The sequence below is a fragment of the Oncorhynchus mykiss genome, chromosome 21 (genome assembly GCF_013265735.2).
Source record: "Oncorhynchus mykiss isolate Arlee chromosome 21, USDA_OmykA_1.1, whole genome shotgun sequence".
In the NCBI taxonomy this organism is placed as follows: Eukaryota; Metazoa; Chordata; class Actinopteri; order Salmoniformes; family Salmonidae; genus Oncorhynchus; species Oncorhynchus mykiss.
Window position 1 is genome coordinate 47,367,053 of NC_048585.1, and position 22,072 is coordinate 47,389,124.

General features: G+C 44.4%; 1 protein-coding gene across 40 annotated transcripts in view; it reads left to right on the top strand.

The window, feature by feature from the left end:
• Positions 1–1,611: 1,611 nt before the first annotated feature.
• The window catches only part of LOC110500605 (receptor-type tyrosine-protein phosphatase delta), a 589,354-nt gene continuing 568,893 nt past the window's right edge, over positions 1,612–22,072 (top strand). For 12 of the 40 annotated variants that reach the window (XM_036958050.1, XM_036958051.1, XM_036958055.1 and 9 more), the window contains exons 1-3: positions 1,627–1,787; positions 1,938–2,044; positions 2,172–2,208. The gene's annotated coding sequence lies outside the window, so the exon portion shown is untranslated. Of the gene's footprint in view, positions 1,788–1,937; positions 2,045–2,171; positions 2,209–22,072 lie in introns of all 40 variants that reach the window. The other 28 variants (XM_036958020.1, XM_036958025.1, XM_036958031.1 and 25 more) reach the window with 8 other exon arrangements.

The window sequence follows — 22,072 nt, forward strand, 5'->3', positions numbered from 1 at the left end:
ATACTGGGTTAAAGGTACCCTCTGTAACATAAATGTCCAGTCAAAATAAAACATGATATTCATGCTCATAGTACTACTACCTGCCTGGATGAAGAAATTAGTTTCAAATCACATGGACACTTCCACAGGTGCCATCATTCCCCGGGGGAATACACGCAAACATGTGATGATCCTTTCGCTAGTCACAACACATCCACAAAAAGTCAAGAGTACTTGTGGAATGCAACACTTGCACGTGGAGAGTGCAACCTTGGACGGTGAATACAAAGGTTACATCGACCCATGTTGCCGTGGAGCCAATGGATGGACATGTTGACAAACTCCCATCGCACCCAATATCTTTCTGTAAGGATGAAAAAAAATATCCAGGACTTGGTATCAGGGCTCCAAAGTTTGGCAACCTTTAAAGATGTGAAATGTATGAGTGGGTGAGGTATCGATAATGTAATCTGTGTTTTCTGACCCACTGCCCCGATTTCAAATCAATTAAAGGTGTCCTCTACTTGACTTGACCATCAAGTAGAGGACACTGATTTGGTTAACAGCTGAGGAATGCAGCTAGGGAAATTTAACCACTTTCAAATTCATAGACAGAGCTATGGATGCAAGGACTGGTCAGCCATAAGATCAAAACTATAGTTTGAGTCTATATAGTGTTTGTTTACAATGACATTGTTAGCTAAAATTGACAGTTGAGGTACGACAACAGTTGAACGACAGTTGAACTGAGCAGATGAGACATTTATAAGTTATATTCTTATAAGATTCTAAGTGTATATCATAGTTCATTTAAAAGTATAAAGCATACATTTATATAATTTATTTAACATCATCCTTCCCTATTTGAATAAGCACATTCTCATACACATTTAAACCCATGCACTAAGATACATGCAAGAACTCAATATCTGATGATCATTTATGAGTATTGATACAAGTTAATAACCAAAGGTATTGAACAAAGCAATCCAGTCCAGTGTGAAAATGACAAATATTACTCCATGAATCATATTTCAAACAATGATCAAATCAAGTGTAATGTATAGTCCTATGGCATGTTGTTTTAATTCCTTTGGTATAACACCAGTTTAATTATCTGTCATGTCAGATATCTGCTCGAAACAGTATTCTATTCCAAATGATATTGCTTTATAGGTCCAATAAGATCAACGGTAGCTGTATTGGAATTGAATCTACATTTTTAAACAAATGTTAAACTCAATTGATATCACGTGAATAATTGTACAGGTTGCACGCAGGTTAATTTTGTAGGATAGTTGCGCGCAAAGGTCGAACAAGCAGTTTGCCTCCCAGGTTCAAATATCTGCTTTATGCCAATGTTTTAGCAAAACAAGCACAGTGCGCTGCCGTGGGAGACGTTTGATATGCGTAACACATCCATTTCTAATGGATTTATTCTCGACATAGAAATCAAGAGATAGGCCAAACAATTTATTGTCTGCGGATCGTTGACGGAGAGCTTAGGGAGGGGGAGAACAAATCCTACCCGAGTTAGTTGCTCTGCTAGCCGGCCATCAAGTGGCTACATAGAGAAATTCAGGGGTGTGTGCGCGTGTGCGTGTGGAAAGTATCTATCTGGGATGCTGTCTTCCTCGCGCACCTCTCTCTCGCTCGCGCGCTCGAAGCCGCTCGGAGCCGTCGCCAGCAGTTGTAGGCTCCAATTTGACAGCAGCAGCGCTTGCTTTCTAAAGAAAGCTTAGCTCTCACTTTTCAGTCTGTCTCATTACCGCTCTCATTGTTTCTTTCGACAGCGAGAAACGGAGCAGGTACCTACTCTCCTCCTCACCCTGTATTATGAATAGCCTTTTTTTTGTTTTTTTTTGCTGCACAAATGTTGATTTTAGCACTTTTTCTTTTTGGGAACCTCGATTCTAACGGAATTTGTTGTGGCTGTTTTGGTGTCTTCTCTCTTTCAGTTCACTTGGAGTCTATTTGGAATAAGAAAGCATTGCTGTTTTCTGACTGGAGAGAAGGAAGATAAGACTCCTCTGGATTTCCTAAGGAATTTTATCTGAACGCCTTGGTAAGTGGTCCTTCGCGTCGCATAGAAAGAGGTCAGGTTATCACTATTGATAAATCTCAGTTTGCCCGACATGAGTGTACAATTCAATCAATTATCATTTATTCTCCCTTTTGTCATTTAATTACAGTTACCGTGGCTTTTGAATTCATCAGCTGGGGTATATAGTAAGTAGCATTTAGACTTTTTCTCGCATTATTATCTGCAGAGATGTTGCCTACTTTACAGGCTTTTAGAAGTGTCGGGTTCATGAGTTGTGTAAGCAATATTTTAGCAAATGATGTATTGTTGGCGTGTTATTATTGACATGCCATGAGCAGACATTTCAGCTCATCATGGAAGTACGATGTCGGATGCTTTTCAGACGAGCACTTGTTCACTCTGCTTCACTATGCCCGCTCATATATGAAGATATCTGTTCAGCTACCTGCACACTACAGGACTCCCATTTTTAATATGAAATGTTTGCCTTAAATAGCCTGGGTTTATCTCCCAAAGAGATCGGGAGAGGTGGTCCATGTATGCCGGGGATGGCAACTTTGATGGCAACCAAAACTCACACCCACCACATATGCCGTCAACTGATTTGTGCATTCTATTTGTGCAGTTAAAAGACTTAACTATCTTAACGAAATGCATTATACCATTAGCCCCCCCCCCCCCCCCCCAAAAATTTCATACAATTCTACCCATTTTCCCATGAGGTCGAGATACAATTTAGTCCTTTTAAAGCAATTTTCCTGCAATTCTACACAGTTTGCCATGACTTATGCAATGCTAATATGATATCTGATTGAGAGTGACTAACAAAATCAATGGGGGCCCCATAGAGGTCAGGGCCCCTGGGCACGTGCCCTGCATGCCCGGTCGGTATTCGGGACATGATAGCTGGCTAGACGTAACTCCCCAATAAATAAAAACATCCCACTGACATGGCTAATTGAGTGACTGTCAGTGACTAAGAGACAAACTTGAAATTGCACCTTGTGTATTCTACTATTCTAACGCTTAACAGTAAGTTGAGAACCCTAATATATATATATATATATATATATTTTGAAAATGGTCGAGGGCCCCATTTTTGGAAGTTAATCCACCAGTTGTCCATCCCTGATGCATATCTGTTGTCCACATGGTGGATGAAAACGATGCTGTGATGCTCCCCTTTTTTTATTTTCATATATGTTAAATATCACAGAACATGTGGGGAAACGTCTCTTGAAAGGTGCTACTCTTTGTGTTAGGGAGGTACATTGGGAGGGGCTGGGGTGTGTCGGCTACTGTATGTATATGCAAAATCATCACTTGGGGGTGTAAAGTTATTCCAGTGGTGTCATGTCTGGAGAGAGAGTGTGTGTATGTGTGTGTGTGTGTGCGCACACTCGCTGTTCACCATTGGATAGACTCTTTACATGTCAAATATTATTGTACAATCACTGCTGATTGACATAAATAGCACTGCCCACTGCTGCACTGAGAGGGGGCATGTTTGTTTGCCCTCCATCAATGTCATGTGAATCCGCAGCATTTACTACATTCTGTGTTGCGTTCTTTTCCGCGGAGTGTGTTGAGTGGTTTATCCCGCATAATCATGTCTCTCAAATTTGAACTCCGATCAAATCAGTGCGATGTGCAATGGCAGTGTATCAAATCAAAAGTCGACTAATTGAATGACCTCACAATGAAACAGCTGTTGGTCTCGACCATTGAAACCCTTGGAGGGGGGTGCTAAAACCACCTTTCCGTTAACATTGTGCTTCCTATACACCCAGGAGAGGCAGTTGTGAAAAGCGAAAGAAGGCGAGAGAAAGTCATACATCTCTCCGCTCTACAGCAGAGTGACACAGGGTTAAGTGAGAATGACCATAAAGGTAATGTGATAGTGTTATAGGTCTCTCTATCCCGGGGAGGTGGAGGGAGGATAGTGTAGCTCATCAATATGGACCACTGCAATGAGTCAATCATGATGTGGACACAATTACATGCAGGCAATTACATTGTTAACCATGAACATATTGTATTATTCAAGCTGTGTTATTCAGAGTTACTCTACCATATTTGAGGGTTATATTTTGCATAGCAGAGAGATGTCAGCACTTAAGGTTATCTTTGTGGATTTAGGCTTGGCTGCGCTAATGTGGCCCTCGTGTAGCAGTTTTTCTGGTGTTGACCATATTTAGTTAGAGCTATCTCATGCTGTAAATGCAAAGAATAGCTTACATGGAAGTGTCTGTCTGTCTGCTTGCAATATTGGGGCCATTGTTATTTTATCATCAAACTATGAATGAAGTGTTAACATGGACGCTACGTAAATATGAATTCATACCGCCACGTCTAATCTCCTTAGCTGGGCTTTAAAATGGTGACGCCGTCATGTCTCGGTAGATGTTTTGAAGTCGTCTCCTATTTTGACCTTGTTTGATTGAGGAAAGTCAACTATACCCTTGAGTAGCACAGCAAGATCACACACATGATTGACATCACGGCACTACAAAAAGCACAGCAGTTTCACACACATTTCTTTACGTGTTACATAATTCATCATCATCTAGTGAGGCACTACAGTATTTTTTTTTGTAAGATGAAAAGACAAAGGAGTGACTTTGAAAGCAAGCAGGAAGGCAGTGAAATGTATTTGATCATGCATGCACCTGTCCATTCTAAGCGGTACAGTGGGAACGTGCTAACAAGAAGAGGAGCATCATACTGCCAGTGGCAAGAGCGAAAAATACATAAATCCCTCACAGCAACTGGAAAACAAGTTGACATTGCAGCATGTATTTCCTACTACTAGCTCAGCTATCCCTTCCAGGTTGAATTGCAACTTGGCTGAGGCATTCATGAGACTAGTGCTTTAGGAGATGTGAGGGAACATTCCGTTTTTCTCTGGGAAAGGGGATTTTCAACTTTCACTATTGTCACTCACCCCTTTCTCGGCAAGTCTTTTTCAAGCATTAGTCCCAGGTAAGTATTTTTCCCGCCATCCGTTCCCGGCAGCAGCAGTCCCATTTCATAAATTGCCCACCATTTGACAATTTTCTCCCGTCTTCTCCCTGAGTCCTACTCCCTGAGTCTACTTGCTTGCCGTGCGTCCATCAACAAGATATTATTTAGCTGGAGAAAGACAGCTCTTGCTCGCGTGCTTGCTGAGTGGCGGACGAGCATTAACTCCACATTGCTGCAAAGCTCTTCCCACCTTTAATTATCCTTCAACACCGATAGCTCAACCGCGCGGCTCTGTTGAACACACTTTCATGACTTTTACCTGTTCTTTTTTTTCTCCCCGGAGAGAAAGACGGGGAGAAAGGGTTTCAACATATAATTATGGTTTATGAAATCCTTCCAGGTGACGTAATCGGGCCATGGCTAAGTGTTAGCAGAGGATTGCCATAACAGCAGCACATAAACAAGTATCAAACTACTTTTAACGACTAACTCACTTTAGAATGTAGATGTTTGTTTCCATGCTGAGACAATAGTCTGAATGAACTAATGAGCAGCAATATTGGAAGGATATGGACTGTGCAAGTGCCCATATTCCCAGCCACTGATTACAGACATTATCGGCAGTAGAATCCTGCCATTTCATTTACATTTTTAGTAGACTTACAGGAGCAATTAGGGTTAAGCGCCACATCCGACACATTTCTCACCTAGTCGGCTCGGAGGCCTTTCAGTTACTGGTCCAACACTCTTGACTGCTAGGCTACCTGCCGCCCTCTTTCCCTAGTTCTCTCCATAGTTACGGTAGGCTCATATGTAAGTTACAGCTAGCATACACGGTACTTCTGTGATGTCCACATGTTCTCCTCCGCATACTGTAACTAACGCACCTTGAATACAAGCCCACTTGTTGTGACACATCGGATGGCCAGCTCCCAGGGGGCCGTTTTATAATGAGGACGTACTGACAGATGCACCTGGCGCAGGCGCTTTCAGGAAATGTTGATTCATCCCGAGGAAAAAAAAACAAAAAAGTTTCTGCCCGACCAACATGAAGCAAGAAATCTCTCTCCCTCTGTCACATCGCCTCGCCTCTCACTGTGGCAAAAAAAACCTTTTGATTTATCCCGTCTGCTTCTTACACTTTTGGGATGTGGCGCGTTTTCTTATTTGGGGGCTTACGTCTTTGCTTGCCAACATTTCTCATCACCTGAAGAGTGTCTGCTGGATTTGAAAATGTGAAAAATATATATATATGGGTTGTCCCTCTGAGGCCCCTGAACCAAATGACTCCCCAGATGGGCTCCTTTTGGCACAGGGTGTCATATCACCAAGACCCTCCCCTTCAAGCCTAAAAGATGACTTCAGTATACAGTAAGTCCCTGTCAGAAGTTGTCACGTCATGCAATACCATTTTATGGATAGTGGTACAACTGCTCCCAGGCTTGGTAGCTGTTTTAGCCGGTGGTGTTAGTGCATTGAGAATCGTGTGTGTGTGTGTGTGTTTTGAATGGTTTGTTGTGGGGGTGGGGCCGTGTTGATTTACAACCGGATCCCTCATGCAGATTTTTCAATACAGACATCAGCTGTCTGGAGATTTATAGTTGATGTATGCACACGCATCTAATCAACTGTTTCAATCACATACTACATACAGTACACCGTGCATGATCAATTTAATTCACACACAGGACAACATACAGGCAGACACACAAACAAAGCACACACACACAAATATAACAAACATTTTCTCTGGTGTTGATTGGAAAAGTTGCTTGAAAGGAAACGTCACCTGCACTTCTGCCCACCCGCTTATTTATCAGCCATTTGGCGCCGCTCGTAAATCAGACATTTATTAAGTTGTTAAATGACTACTATTGCCATTAAGCCTGATGTATATGACACGGTAGGAGGGAACATGAGGTATTGCTGTTTCTTCTGGCTATTCAATTAAATTAGGTTTTTTAAGCCTGTTTTCCCTTTTTTCTCTCTCCTTCACCCCTCTCTCCTCTTTTCTTCACTCCTCTCTCCTCCCTCCTTCACCCCTCTCTCCTTCACCCTTCTCTTCTTCTCTCCTCTCTTCTTCACCCCTCTCTCCTCTCTCCTTCACCCCTCTCTCCTCTCTTCTTCACCCTTCTCTCCTCTCTTCTTCACCCCTCTCTTCTTCACCCCTCTCCTCTCTTCACTCCTCTCTCCTCTCTTCTTCACCCCTCTCTCCTCTCTCCTTCACCCCTCTCTTCTTCACCCCTCTCCTCTATTCTTCACTCCACTCTCCTTCACCCCTCTCTCCACTCTCCTTCACCCCTCTTTCCGCTCTCCTTCACCCCTCTCTCGCTCTTCTTCACCCCTCCCTCCGCTCTTCTTTACCCCTCCCTCCGCTCTTTTTTACCCCTCCCTCCGCTCTTCTTTACCCCTCTGTCCTCTCTTCTTCACCCCTCTCCCCTTCACCCCTCTCTCCTCTCTTCTTCACCCCTCTCTCCTCTCCTCTTCTTCCCTCTCTCCTCTCTCCTCTACCCCTCTCTCCTCTCTTCTCTTCTCTTCTTCCCTCTCTCCTCTCTCCTCTACCCCTCTCTCCTTCACCCCTCTCCTCTCTTCTTCACTCCTCTCTCCACTCTCCTTCACCCCTCTTTCCGCTCTCCTTCACCCCTCTCTCGCTCTTCTTCACCCCTCTCTCGATCTTCTTCACCCCTCCCTCCTCTCTTCTTCACCCCTCTCTCCTCTCTCCTTCACCCCTCTCTCCTCTCTTCTTCACCCCTCTCTTCTTCACCCCTCTCCTATATTCTTCACTCCTCTCTCCTCTCTCCTTCACCCCTCTCTCCACTCTCCTTCACCCCTCTCTCCACTCTCCTTCACCCCTCTCTCCGCTCCTCTTCACCCCTCTCTCGCTCTCATTCACCCTTCTCTCCTCTCCTCTTCACCCCTCTCCTCTATTTTTCACTCCTCTCTCCTCTCTCCTTCACCCCTCTCTCCACTCTCCTTCACCCCTCTCTCCACTCTCCTTCACCCCTCTCTCCGCTCCTCTTCACCCCTCTCTCGCTCTTCTTCACCCCTCTCTCGCTCTTCTTCACCCCTCTCTCGCTCTTCTTCACCCCTCTCTGTGCTGTTCTTCACCCCTTCCTCCGCTCTTCTTTACCCCTCCCTCTGCTCTTCTTTACCCCTCTGTCCTCTCTTCTTCATCCCTTTCCCCTTCACCCCTCTCTCCTCTCTTCTTCACCCCTCTCTCCTCCCTTCTCTTCTCTTCTCTTCTCTTCTTCCCTCTCTCCTCTCTCCTCTACCCCTCTCTCCTTCACCCCTCTCTCCTCTCTTCTTCACCCCTCTCTCCTTCTTCACCCCTCTCTCCTTCTCTCCTTCACCCCTCTCTCCTCTCTTCTTCCCCCCTCTCCTCTCTTCTTCACCCCTCTCTCTTCTTCACCCCTCTCTCCTCTCTTCTTCACCCCTCTCTCCTCTTCTCTTCTTCCCTTTCTCCTCTCCCCCTCTCTCCTTCCCCCCTCTCTCCTCTCTTCTTCACCCCTCTCTCCCTCTCTCCTTCTCTCCTTCACCCCTCTCTCCCCTCTTCTTCCCCCCTCTCTCCTCTCTTCTTCACCCCTCTCTCCTCTCTTCTTCACCCCTCTCTCCTCTCTTCTTCACCCCTCTCTCCTTCACCCCTCTAACCTTTCTTCTTCACCCCTTTCTCCTCTCTCCTTCACCCCTCTCTCCTCTCTTCTTTACCTCTCCCTCCGCTCTTCTTTACCCCACCCTCCGCTCTTCTTCACCCCTCCCCATCACCCCTCTGTCCTCTCTTCTTCACCCCTCTGTCCTCTGTTCTTCACCCCTCTCTCTTCTTCGCCCCTCTCTCCTCTCTTCTCTTCTTCCCTCTCTCCCCTCTTCTTCACCCCTCTCTCTTCTCTCCTTCACCCCTTTCTCCTCTCTCCTTCACCCCTCTCTTCTCTCTTCTTCACCGCTCTCTCCTCTCTTCTTCACCCCTCTCTCCTCTCTTCTTCACCCCTCTCTCCTCTCTCCTTCACCCCTCTCTCCTCTCTTCTTCACCACTCTCTCCTTCACCCCTCTCTCCTTCACCCCTCTCTTCTCTCTTCTTTACCTCTCCCTCCGCTCTTCTTTACCCCTCCCTCCGCTCTTCTTTACCCCTCCCTCCGCTCTTCTTCACCCCTCCCCTTCACCCCTCTGTCCTCTGTTCTTCACCCCACTCTCCTCTTCACCCATCTCTCTTCTTCACCCCTCTCTCCTCTCCTCTCTCCTTCTCTCCTCTCCTCCACCCCTCTCTCCTCTCTTCTTCACCCCACTCTCCTCTTCACCCATCTCTCTCCTCCACCCCTCTCTCCTCTCTTCTTCACCCCTATCTCCTCTCTTCTTCACCCTTCTCTCCGCTCTCCTTCATCCCTCTCTCCTTCACCCCTCCCTCCTCTCTCCTTCACCCCTCTCTCCGCTCTCCTTCACCCCTCTCGCCGCTCTCCTTCACCCCTCTCTCCGCTCTCCTTCACCGCTCTCTCTGCTCTTCTTCACACCTCTGTCCTGCACCCCTCTGTCCTCTCTTCTTCGCACCTCTCTCCTCTCTTCTTCACCCCTCTCTCCTTCACCCCTCCCTCCGCTCTCATTCACCCCTCTTTCCTTCTCTCCTCTCTCCTTCACTCCTCTCTCCTCTCTTAACCCCTCTCCTCTCTTCACCCCTCTCTCCTTCACCCCTATCTCCTCTCTCCTTCACCCATCCCTCCGCTGTCCTTCATCCCACCCTCCGCTGTCCTTCACCCCTCTGTACTTCACCCCTCTGTCCTCTCTTCTTCGCCCCTTTCTCCTCTCTTCTTCGCCCCTCTCTCCTCTGCTCCTCTCTCCTTCACCCCTCTCTCCTCTCTTCTTCACCCCTCTCCTCTCTTCTTCACCCCTCTCCTCCACCCTTCTCCTCTCTTCTCCACCCTCCGCTCTCCTTCACCCCACCCTCTGCTGTCCGTCACCCCTCTGTCCTTCACCCCTCTGTCCTCTCTTCTTCACCCCTCTCTCCTCTCTTCTTCACCCCTCTCCTCTCTCCTTCACCCCACCCACCACTGTCCTTCACCCCTCTGTGCTTCACCCCTCTGTCCTTCACCCCTCTCTTCTTCGCCCCTCTCTCCTCTTTTCTTCGCCCCTCTCTCCTCTCTTCTTCGCCCCTCTCTTCTCTCCTCGTGGCGTTGCTCTGATAAAATTTAGAAGAGCAGGGATTGATTGCAGGGATGAAGCACAGTGGACCGAGGGGAACACTGCAACGGCTCTATGTTACTGCGGATCAATTCTCGCCTTTGCATACTGTAGAGACTTATACCACCAGACTTAAGCTTTATTCTTTGCTCGGCCTGAAGTGAGGATACACTGTTTACTTCCAAGCACGCAAGCGTGTCAAAGGCGATAACGTGTATGGCTTAACCCAGGGCCTAATGTATTTGTTTGGACTCTGTATATAACCAGTTGCTTATTCAATACAAAGCAATACCATAGGGATTATTAGAATATGTCTGAATAGGAAGTAGGCCGTAGAGGTGAAATTTAGGTGAAATTGCCTGTAGGTCATTTAAAAAAAATTATATCTTGGTTTGGTTTCTACTCAACTTGAAGAAAATGATGTGGCTGGGTTCACTGCTCAGCACACTTTGAGCAGAGATGAAGTGACTAGTCTTGAATGCTACTGTACTCAGTTGTTTTGCGCATTACATAATTTCACTGGAAGGCAAGTAGTGCCTCCAACCCAGGGTCAGCCAAGCATGCTTTTGAAATTCACCTTAACTGAGAACCGTGGTGGATATGTCCCCCCCCCCCCCCCCTTTAGCGTACTTTGCTTTCGCCTGCAGGGAACCAGCAGCAGTCTTGTGCTCACGCTGGGAAAAGTGGATTCCTTTCGGCCATACATGACAGAATCTCACCAATAAGACAAAAACTGACTGAAAGAGAAAAGGCAAGATAAGGGGAGACTCTTGAGTATCACCTTGTCGCCAGAATCTAGGCCTTTGTGTGGTTGGAGAACTGTGCTAATTAGCGATACATGTTAGCATAATAGATCATGGCCATGTGATGCTGTATTAAGCGCTAGCATGGCCAATGATTTTTTTTTTCCACGTCCAAAGGGAAAACGCCAACCCCATTGTATGTTTTGACCTTCTTTGTGGTCTGCGTGTACAGTACAACACCAGAGGGGGATTCTGTAAGACTGCTTGTTTTGCTCCTAGCCCCTCTGAAGGTTTTCAGAGGGCAGCGATAGGTTGAGTGTTAGCATTGTGTCATCCAGGAGGAACAGAGCAGGAGGAAGAAAGAAAGGAAAGAATATTGCAGGCATGCCGGTGCCAGGCAACTCTGTACAGGTCGATGTTGCTCCCCCCCGACCCGAACATGAGAAATCAATTAGACACTCACTTGTTATCCGAGGGACTTTCACTGTGAGGGAGAGGATGGAGAGAATCAGAAAGAAAGAAGAATGGAGGAGGGAGGTGAACAAGAATGCCGGCGCAGCCTGTTCGCTGTAAAAAAAGATCTGGACCCATGTGACCTGCTGCTAACACCTAACTGTTTCAGGCCACGTCCCAATACACTGGAATGACTGCTTTGTCTCAACCGATTTCCTTTATGGTCCAAAATAATAACCTGCTGAAAGCCTTTGTTGGGATTTCTACCGGGATTGGAGTTAACCACATTCAGCCAATTCACAAGATGAATTGCAATTCCAATTCAATAATGGAAAAGTTCAATTTATTTACAATGAGGGCTTTCGATTTGTTACATTGTTGTCCTTGTGAGGTAAAATGTATATAAGCCTAAACCAGGTATCAACCAAACTGCCCTCTCTTATCAAGTCCTTTCTGATCAGTAGCCAGGAAGGACAGGGAATGGGGAAAGGATGCTATTGTGAGAGTATTGGAACGTAGCCGTACTACTGAGTCCTTTCTGATCAGTAGCCAGGAAGGACAGGGGACGGGGAAAGGATGCTATTGTGAGAGTATTGGAACGTAGCCGTACTACTGAGTCCTTTCTGATCAGTAGCCAGGAAGGATGGGGGATGGAGATAGGATACTATTTTGAGGATATCGTGAAGTAGCCTTACTGTTGTCCTTGCTTACCTCTCCCTACCAGCAGCCTCGGGGCACTCCGAACACTATGCTGTAATTACACGTCAGACCTTTCACCCTCTTACTTCACGGCTGATACTACAGGGACGTTGTCTGCGTGCTAGGGCATACAGTACTAGCATTTCTTACTGAAACCACGAGGGGCACAGTTGGTCTTTGTTATATTATTAACACCTCATGGCATCAGTATTATGTCTGTGAATATGCTGGTTTTGTAAACAGGCCACTGTGGAAGAGGATTCTGCACTGTCCTCATAAAAGGACCGTTGTTTGGGAGTTGGTTTGAAAGCAGAGGAGATCATTGAGGGACTATTTTAATGTTTTTCATAGGTATTTGTGTGTTGTTGTTAGTTTAGGTACTGATTATTTTGCATGTTCTTCATCGGGCAATATTTATTTTGCTGAAACCACTTTGATTTAATTGAATCTTACAGCGACAAACCTTAAAACTGTTGCTAAATTAGATCAATTTAATCATTTTGTGACATTAGACTATTCTACTAAGAATATCTCTTTGTTATTGACTATTCCACTTAGAATATATTTGTGTTATTGACGATTCCACTTAGAATATTTCCTTTGTGTTTATATGTTGACGTTGGTATCACTTTACCAAAATGGCAAGAGGTCTTCAATTATGCTCAGCACAAGATCCAGAGAAAATGACCTTACATAATTGAATGAGATGTTTGAAATAAATGGCCTAATGAATCTTAATGCATCTTAATGCAATATTTGATTGAATGGGGCTTAGCCATGTAAATACAGCGGTTTCGAGCGTACCACTGTCAATGGATTCCACTAGGCCCTAGGGTTCTCTCTTTGATCGCGTCGAAAAGAAGCTGCTTTTTGACCATGCCACACCTCCAACATAAATCTACCCTTACGAACGACAGCTCAGAAAAAGAGGAGAGTATAATCTGTACGGACACATAAGCACAGGAGAGCAACCCAGCTGTCATACCACCTTGTATCCCATTACTGGCTTGCCTCTGGAGCTAAGCAGGGGGGAGACTGGTCAATCCTTGGATGGGAGACCAGATACCGCTGGAAGTGGTGTTGGAGGGCTAGTAGGGGCTGTCTTCCCCCCGGTCTAAGGAGACATCAATGTCCCAGGGTAATGAGTAGAGGTGCTATAGCCCTGGTGTCTTGGTCTAAGGAGACATCAATGCCCCAGGGTAATGAGTAGAGGTGCTATAGCCCTGGTGTATTGGTCTAAGGAAACATCAAGTCCCCAGGGTAATGAGTAGAGGTGCTATAGCCCTGGTGTCTTGGTCTAAGGAGACATCAATGCCCCAGGGTAATGAGTAGAGGTGCTATAGCCCTGGTGTCTTGGTCTAAGGAGACATCAATGCCCCAGGGTAATGAGTAGAGGTGCTATAGCCCTGGTGTCTTGGTCTAAGGAGCAATCAATGTCCCAGGGTAATGAGTAGAGGTGCTATAGCACTGGTGTCTTGGTCAAGGAGGCATCAATGCACCAGGGTAATGAGTAGAGGTGCTATAGCCCTGGTGTCTTGGTCAAGGAGACATCAATGTCCCAGGGTAATGAGTAGAGGTGCTATAGCCCTGGTGTCTTGGTCAAGGAGATTTCAATGCCCCAGGGTAATGAGTAGAGGTGCTATAGCCCTGGTGTCTTGGTCAAGGAGACTTCAATGCCCTAGGGTAATGAGTAGAGGTGCTTTTGCCCCGGTGTCTTGGTCAAGGAGACTTCAATGCCCCAGGGTAATGAGTAGAGGTGCTATAGCCCAGGTGTCTTGGTCAAGGAGGCATCAATGCCCCAGGGTAATGAGTAGAGGTGCTATAGCCCTGGTGTCCAGTTCTAAATCCCCCACCTGGCCTTTCAAACTATCTTGGCCACCTAATTATCCCCAGCTTCCATTGGCCCTATCCTCCTATGCAACTTCCCCAGGTCTTTACAGTAAAAGAGAACTGGTAAAATGATATTCTCTGATTTTAATAGAAAAATCAAATAAAATGTGTTACAACCAATTACACTGTACCTCTTTTGAGCTCTCTCTCCCCCCTCTTCCTTAACGACGTACTACCAGTAGGTGATTGTCATCAGTGAGCAGCACTGAAAAGGGTAAATTCAGTTTGACAGATAGGGCTGGTCTCGCACTGAGTGAAATGGAAAAGGGTTTTGATAGCAGAAAGCCTAAATGTCGATGCTGGGCTACAGAGCTGCCAGGATTAATGACCATGAAATGCAGCACACTTTAGGTGAATATACTATATAGTAACGTAAAAATAAATGGATAGTTTTTTTTTTAAAGACAGTTTTGTAAAGGAATCAAAGTACTACCAGTATTTCACAAACAGAAAAGCAAAACTTTACTGTAATAGTTAACTATGTATACTGAACTGCTATTTTGTATTATTTAACCTTTATTTAACTAGGAAAGTCAGTTAAGAACACATTTTTATTTACAATGACGGCCTACCCCAGCCAAACCTGGACGATGCTGAGCCATTTGTGCGCCGCCCTATGAGACTTCCAATCACGGCCGGATGTGATACAGCCTGGATCCAAACCAGGGACTGTAGTGACACCTCTTGCACTGAGATTCTGTGCCTTAGACCGCTGCGCCACTCGTGAGCCCTGCTAACTGAGGTAGAATGACTTAGGACTGGGCTGTATATTGTATTTTACTATTGTATTGATGCTTTGACTGGTTTGGGTTTTTACTTTACTTTCTATTATGGTACTTCAATGTTTGGTTAGTTAAATGTGATACGCAACCCCTGTCCCCTGGAAACACTGACCAATACAATAAGTCCTCCCTGGCTTAGTCATGTCAAACAACAATGTATTCAAGGTCCTGCCCACTATATTCCGACTAATTTTATTTCCATGATTCCAACAATTCACCAATTAATGTTTAAATGTTTTGCAATTATCATGCAGCCCTGCATGACACAGAGTGGAAATGATAAAAGTGCAGGAAATGCTTATTTTTTTTGTTTTGTTTCAAGTTGGATTGAACAGTATAAAACAATCAGAATGGACAGAGCCCCATTAAAATCACTTATGAAATTGGGGAGAAAAGGGTGGGGGGTGGTGGGGATCACTTATAATTTGTGTTGCAAACCTAGGGTTATGAACTGCTCATAAAAAAATATTTTAATAATTTTGTCAACTAAGTTGACTTTCTTTCCGCCCTGCTAGCTCTGACCTTGCTGATAGCTAATTTATTGAGGAAAAATGTACTTGCCATGACTGTGATACAGTGCATTTGGAAAGTATTCAGACCCCTTAACTTTCTCCACATTTTGTTACGTTACAGCCTTATTCTAAAATGGAGTAAATAGGTTGATGAGGGGAAAAAACAATCTACGCACAATACCCCATAATGACAAAGCAAAACAGGTTTTTAGTCATTTTTTCAAATGTATTAAAAATAAAAAACCAACATACCTTAGGTATTCAGGCCCTTTGAGACTCAAAATTGCTGAGCAGTTGGCTCTGGGTGCCCAGCAGATCTGTCGGCATCATGAGTGAATAACAATGAGGGGTTTGAGGGATCAGTTCCCCAGGACAGCGCAATAATTGGCAGGGTTTACACAAGTCTCAACTTTGAGCACTCCGGCCGGACTAAGAGGACAAAGAAATGGCACAGAGGAGAGGTATGACTCGCCAAAGGGGATTGCATCTGCTCACACGCTCCCCGTCTCCAGTCGCACACATTGTGTTTATACACGCAAGCCCGTGATGTGTGCCAGGTCTCATATGTGCCCATGCATGGCCAGGCGTGTGTTTTCATGATGCTGCATCACGCTGTTGCTAACTTCGAAGACACCCCTCCCTCCCCCTGTTTTCCCCATCATATGTTCCAGCGAATGAAGGTAGGGATCTGTCAAAACACATCCTTCCTTTTGTCGGCCCGTCAACTTTTTTTGGAGGTCGGCCGCCACGGAGATTCACTCAGCCCTGATATTACTGGTGGTGTTCAAAATGTTTTAAAAAAGAGAGAGGCCAAAGAGGAAACAATGTGTTCTTTTTGGATTCACTCGGAAAATCTTTATTCATCTATCTACGGTAGAGGACTGTTTGTCATTTCACTCACTATATTTCACTCACTACCAGGCTTATTTCTATACTGCCGTTCAGTCCTCTCCACTATATGTCACTGTCACTTTACAGCTCTGGACACCAAAAAATAACTGATCCTACATGTAGTATAACCAAGGCACTCTTAATACAGCTAATACTCAGGATATTGCGCCAATTGTGGTGCTGCCATCTTGCAAATCTCCATGCAGGTGGCAGGGCTCAGCAGTGACTGGCGGCTGGCGAACACCTTTCTTTAAGCAGGGCCAGAGAAATGCACGGTTCCGGCTGCTCGTGGGGCTCATTTGTCGGGCTCTTCGATACATAATTGCACCAGGCTTCCGATAAGATCTGTCCCTACAATTCCTTGCTGCTAGGTGTATTTTTAGAAAAGAAAAAAAAACAGTTGGCGAAGCGCTCTGCATGTGTGCTGTCTGAATTCCAAAACGCAACGCATCCAAGGCTCCGCATTTAATCAGCAGCATCTGGACTGTGCCTGCTTTGAGGAAGAATAAAGGGGAAAGCAGGAGAGAGGAAAAAATACCTTTTTGTTCTCTGTTGGTTAAGGTCATCGCAAAGCTGCTAAAAAGCCAAAATGGGCGAAATACAAAGACAGGCAAAAGAGGATATTTTCAAGGTGATATGTAAATATCCAAGATGATAGGAGATGTGGAAACATAGTCACAAAGGAAGACAAAAAAGACATTGGGAACTTTCTCATACGCATCTCTTCCTGGGCAATACATCAGAAAACATTAGCGTGTTGTGTGTCATTCGACATAGGCCCTGAATCAGAGGTGTTGGGTTAAATGCAGAAGACACATTTCGGTTGAATGTATTCAGTTGTGCAACTGACTATGTATCTCCCTTTCCCTCACGGTAGCAAGGGATATGAACTAACAGGTTATAGAGCAAACAACGCAATTAGCACAACACATAGCCATATTACAACCTATCTTCTTCCTGGCTTCCCCAGTGATTTTACCCGCACGTTGCTACTGGATTGGAGATGGTGACAAAGAAAGACAGACTTTGGGAACTTTCTCAAACCCAGCTCTCCCAGAGCGATACAACAGAGAACCTTAGGGTGATGCGTGTCATTCGACATAGGCGCCAACCCCCCCCCCCCCCCCCCCTTTTTTCCTGAAGAGCACATAAATACATGATAGATAACATTAGGATCCATCAAGTCGGAGGAAGGGAAAATCTATAGAAGGTGAAAATGTAATTTGCCCAAAGAGCCTTTAGGCAAAGTGCATTTGAAAACACATATTTTATTTTCCCCTGGGCGTCTGGAGGGGTTGGAAAAGATGGACTGCCGGTCTAAACGGCATGGAAAAACAGCAGTGGTCGAGTGAGGGTGGGGAGGTATGCTATGGTGCTATGTTTTGGTCAGAGATCCCCTTCTATGCATCTCTCCTTTGATTAGTCAATTCAGTTAGGAGCACGTGTCCATTATCTGATCATATCAAAGGTCAGAGGTGTCCTGTAGAGAAATCAATCTCCGTCTAAGGAGGCGAACGGAGGGAGAGAGGATCCATCTAATGGGCCAAGAGTGAATGAGAGAGGAAGAGGGGGAGGTTGTAAAAAGACAAAACGATGGCATCTGGTGCCTGGAGAGAATTGAGGTGGAGAGTGAGACATTGAGCTGAATTGGGGAATGTGATATGATCAGAGAGAGTGTGTTTATAGTGGTTGTGAGATAATTTTAAAAAAATATACAAATAGTGGAAGATTCCAGTATGGTCATTTAGGTTGATGAGGCAATTATGACTGGATGCCAGTGTCATTGATATACTGTATATGGTAGTTATGACATGAATGGGTTTAATGCTACCAATGAAACACTAATTTAATGGTAAAGTAAGAACATTAAGTTACTGTTGTGCTTCACTGATAAGAGACATTATCTGTGTCCCAATCGACAAGGGTGCTGCCTTTTCCAGAAGAATAAGTAATAACTTTTCTGAATGTAAGTATAACGTTTATTTATTCACCACACATTATGTTAAAATGTTTTCACTTTCCTATGAATTTTGAATTCAAATGTTGAGTAACTGTTGTTTATCAGACCGTTTCCAAGCTAGCTAGCTAACACGTTGTACGCCATAGCTAGCTAGTTAATCGATAGGCGTTCTCGTCCTGCTTATCGGCTGTTTAGAGATGAACGACTAAACTAACTAAACCTATTCGTAAATTGTGTTTCCAATTTAGACCACAATTAGTTGAAAGGAGGTGATGGTAAAGGGATGGAACAAAAACTTGTAAACTCCTGTCCTGTGTATAAAAAAAAACTGTGGCGGTCATGACAAAATTTTCCCTTACGTACTTATCAAGTTTATGAATGTTGGAGGTTAATCTCCTTGAGATGTCCCTCACTTGAGTTACTTATTTTGTACAATAGACTGTGTTTTAAGGACTCATGCACATATACAGAAAAAACAATACAAATTTGAACATTTATTCAAAATGTCTCCACATGTTTCTGGTTTTGAGGCTTGGGCATCTGGTGCCTGTTGTTCATCTGTCTAATCCCCTGCAAGGAGAGAGAAATGCACCAAAAATATTACAATGCTGCATTAATTTCACTGAATATATATTCCAGGTTGCTATGCATTTATATAATTATATTGGACATGTTATCCTTTATCACATGGCAGTATTTGTATCCAATGCATTTAGCTTACGTTAGGATGAATTAGCCTAGGCCTTATCTAGTTAGATTGCATAATATCACCTTTCAATATTAGTTATCAACGAATTTGAAAAAAACATGTTATCTTGAAAATCAGGGTCATTTAATATAATATGCATGGGTGTGAAAGTTGAAGGAAGGAATCACAATGTAAGCCTACTCATAGAAAAAACATTAGCAGCTCTAATGCACACATTCGCTTCACAGTAAAACACCACTATTCTGGCTATTAATTATTCTTAAACAGTCACTAAAATATTGCATTTAGCTATCTTAAAATAGTATCCTGTATCATGCATGCAAGGCTGCTTATCTATCCACAGCGATGGAGCTGCAGACCCTATACTGCAGGATAATTATTCAGGTCGGTGTCAACTTAATTAATTAACAGGTACTAGGATCGATTCTGTTACTTGTTTACTTGTTATTTGTGTCAGATATTTCAATTTTGGGATAGCTGTTCAATGAATTGCTGGCACTAGTTGCTCATGCTGCTACACAGTGGCTACAGTGGCTACAATGGAAACAAACGTCTCGCTCTCGGGTGGAATGCGAATGCGTTGTCACGTAATGCTGCCTTCAAGCCCGTCCCAAATGGCAGTTACCTACTGGAAAAGTTCTACCTACTAAGCAAGGTGCCTTTTGGATTGGGACAGAGACATAATGTCATTCATGTCCTATAGTTTCTATATTTGACTTGGGTCCCAATGTCATGCATCACTGACCGCTATTAAATATTGTTTCACTCAGAGTGGCCCACATCCCGAGATCAATTGGCCACAGCCAGTTAGTCTCTTCTCACAGACATTCATTGTACGAAGCTTCCAGAGCTTGGCAAGAGTGACTAACCAATAGTGTTACATGCTGACCAGACTAGACACGTCACGTGCGCGAGCGTCGCAAAATAAATTTAGAAATCCATGTTATTCAATTATTGCATCCACACTGCTCGCGTGCGCCAACGAGCGTCTGCGACGCAAAGGGCTAAAATAGAGGTCGTTCCTATTTCTGACGCAGATCGCACTGAAAGTCATCTCCTCATTGGTTTATAGAAGCAGGTACCCACGTGCCATCTCCTCATTGGTTATACCCACGTGGGTGATTGAAAGACGAACTCTGGTCGTGGTAATACTATGAAAGTTTAGATGCGATCACCAGATAAGTTCAAAGATGAAAAAGCCTGGAAGGAGGAGAACACACTAGAAACGATTCGATTGGCCGTTTTATGTGTGGATTAATTGTCGGAGTAGAGGTCCTTGTGCATTTCAGGTAAAATAACAACTCAATGTTTATATCCCAGAACAAATTAGCTAGCAACAGCAAGCTAGCTAAATAGGACAAATTAACGTTAGCTAGCAAGTGCAAGCTGTTTAATGCTTTTCGACCTGTCCCCAAATTAATGTCATTGGTTCAGGGTTTGTTTTGATATTTTAACCTGCGTGTCATGATCGCGTTTGGTGTGTGGGGGGCAAAATACATTTATGCACGATAGCGCACGATGACGCACGTGCGCAGCCGGTTTGCGTTCCGTGTTAGAGAATCCCCCTGCTGAGGGCGCAACAGGGTGCAATATCACTGTGTTGTGTGCGCATTTGTTTATTTGCTTTCTGGAGCGTGCTGTCTGGCTCTCATCATCCTCACCCTTTCACCCCCTCACGTGAGACACACACTCTGCCCATGCACTGATCATGCATCCTGTGATTGGTCAGATGTTCCTAGCTAGCCCAGCACTGGCCAATCGGGTCGTTGCGTGCTCGCTCAAGTGTATAATTATTAGCAGCAATAGCTAGGCCTGAATTGTGATTTTTTTTTCTCCCAGTGTCAAGCGTGTGGGTGGCATGGGATGCGTGATTACAAATTAAGTTGTCGCTGTTGTTATCATTGTAGGTACTAAGTAATTATTAGATACAGTTGTTCTATCCTATGTCACATTCTAGGGGGCAAAAAAGTATTTAGTCAGCCACCAATTGTGCATGTTCTCCCACTTAAATTTGGTTATGCATGTTGTGCATGTTCTCCCAACATAATTTGCAAATAAATTCATGAAAAATCCTACAATGTGATTATCTGGATTTTTCTTTCTCATTTTGTCTCTCATAGTTGATGTGTACCTATGATGAAAATTACAGGCCTCTCTCATCTTTTTAAGTGGGAGAACTTGCACAATCGGTGGCTGACTAAATACTTTTTTGCCCCACTGTATTTTTCTCCTGTATAGCATATTTATATTTATTTTCTCTCTGTTTCTGTCCATTACAGAACCATCCTCATGTTCATCTTATTCAGTGTTTTTTTAAATAAAGTTCCTGTGTGGTAACCCTTGGGCTGCTTTATTCCCTTCTAACCGGGGCGATGTCAGTGGGAGACAAACCAGTAAACAGTCTGTACTACTAAATCCATTGTTTTTGTACTGTTTTATTCTCCGTGACTGTCTATCTTTTCTTTTGATGATTGTTAGTTCTCAAAGATTATATGGTAAACAAATATATAGGTTTCTACGTACAGGACTTTAAAACCAGATATAGTCATTTAAGTTTACACTGAAAGCATTTTTCCCATTCCAAAAATGGATACAAAAAATGTATAATAATTTCTCCACTGGACTAAGTTGACCCCCCAAAAAACTTTTAGGTGGCCCGCACAAGGATTTCAATGGCAGGAAAATCCCTGGCCTCTGAAATGTTATATTAATCACCTACACTTCATTTAGAACTACCCCATTAACAAATAGTAATAATTACAACAATGGTGCATAAACATTCTAGTGGTGGGCAGGCAGAGATCCTGGACCAGTTTTAATGCCGGCAAGATGGTTAATTTGGTCCCCCTGAGCACATAATTAGTTAAATTATACCTCGGCACAGCAAAGCACTTGTAGAATGGAGAGACCAGGGTTCCGTATGGTACTCGTATTAAAAATGGCGATAGTGGTAGTGTTTTCTCCAGTAAGATTAAAACCCTCTGCACCATCATTCACCTTAACCTGCCCTCGAGACACCATCATGGACACTCATGTTTGCTCAACCCCCTAAATTACCATGAGCCACTGTGGAGGTAGAGACTCATTTTCTGGTCAGGTTAGTACTGGGTCGGCCTTGACTTTGCAAAAGTCGGAGTACACCACCTGCCTGCCACGAGAGAGAAAGTGCTTCTTCGTCTCAAGACGGATTACACATTTTTGGACAAGCAAACGCTGCCTCGCTCTTCACCTCGGCTCGCTTCGACACAGTTTCTGAGACAGCTGGCAGATTATCGTTTTCTTT